Here is a 1,542-nt window from a genome sequence, read left to right on the forward strand (position 1 = left end):
AAAATCAAAGTAGAAATTATAAAATATGTTATTTGAATAAAGCTGTGGTTTTTAGTTCAACTTAAAATTTCTGTTGTTTTTTTTTTTTTACATTTTCATGCAGTATTATTGTGTGTGTATGTGCATGCTCTGTGCACATATCCATGATGTGTGTGTGGGCATGCTCTCCATGACACACTGTGGTGGCCAGAGGACAACTTTGTGAAGTTATTTCTTTTTTTTCCTCTTTAACATGAGGATCAAACTCAGGTCACCAGGCTCATGTGCCGAAAGCCATTACCTGCTGAGCCATTTTGGGGCTCATTATTTAAGCTTCTGACAGTGAAGTCAAAACTTAAATACTTTTATAAAAAGTAGTCAGGCATGATGGCACCTGCCTATAATCCTAGCACTCAGGAGACTGAATGCTGGAGGATTTCAAGTTTTCAGCTGATCTGGACTATGTGATGAGACTCAGTCTCCAGAAAAAAAAAATCATCCCTATTTCTAGTGCGCATTTTCTCCATTTAGTTGCCAATTTAAATAACCAGTATTGTGCTTCCCCTGTACTATCCTTAGACTTATATATATTTAAATAAAATGGAATTTTAAGACAGCATTATATATTTCTCAGCTGCTCATAGGCAACTTACTTATGTGATATGCTAATTCCTAAGCACTTTAGGAACACTCAAAGGAGCAAAGATAAAGAGGAAAATTCTCCGTGTTACAGGAATGAATACTGGACTTTACCCAAATCCACCTGGTTGGTCTCTGGAAAGAATCAACAGACTGTGTGGTTTGCCTCTCTTCTCACACAGGGTGCCCAATCCTCCAGCCCGTGTCCTCTCACAGTGTCCAGCTCACAGCAGCAAGGCTAAACCATGGACCTATCCTCCAGCCTGTGTCCTTTCACAGTGTCCCCCTGAGGGCAGCAGGGCTAACCCACGGACCTATCCTCCAGCCTGTGTCCTCTCACAGTGTCCAGCTCACAGCAGTAGGATTAACCCACAGACTTTCTGAAATTTGGGTCTGGTGGGGCACAATGGACAAGACATGGCTGTGTTCCCAGGGCCTGAGAAGTGGTGCACCCAGTAGTGGATGCCAGTGTTAGCAGATGCTGAGAGATTGGAGCACCTCTGTGATTGCTAAGGCATGTAAACGTGTGTATGTGTGAGTAAGAGAGAGGGAGACAGAGACAGAAAAACGGACTGTGGAGTCCCAGAGCACGAGTGAGGTGGGAAACATAAAATGCAATTCCCTGGCTGATGGAGAGTGGTCACTGAGGTATCTCTTGCATTGTAAACAAACATTACTGAGCCTCCAAAGACTCTCTGAAATGAACAGGACAAATTTGGAGTTGAGGAGATGGCTAACACCTCTTGCTTTCCCTAGCTTCTGCCACTGGCCACGACACACACCCAGCTCTCGCTGATTCTGCACTCGATACACTCTTGCTAAGCAGTCCAGCCACACTTGATAAGAAATGAAGTACTTGAGTCTTTGACTTCCTGACATATTGATAACAGTTTCAGATGAGTACTTCAACAAGCCACTTAACAA

Source organism: Onychomys torridus, chromosome 1 (genome assembly GCF_903995425.1).
Source record: "Onychomys torridus chromosome 1, mOncTor1.1, whole genome shotgun sequence".
Lineage (NCBI taxonomy): Eukaryota > Metazoa > Chordata > Mammalia > Rodentia > Cricetidae > Onychomys > Onychomys torridus.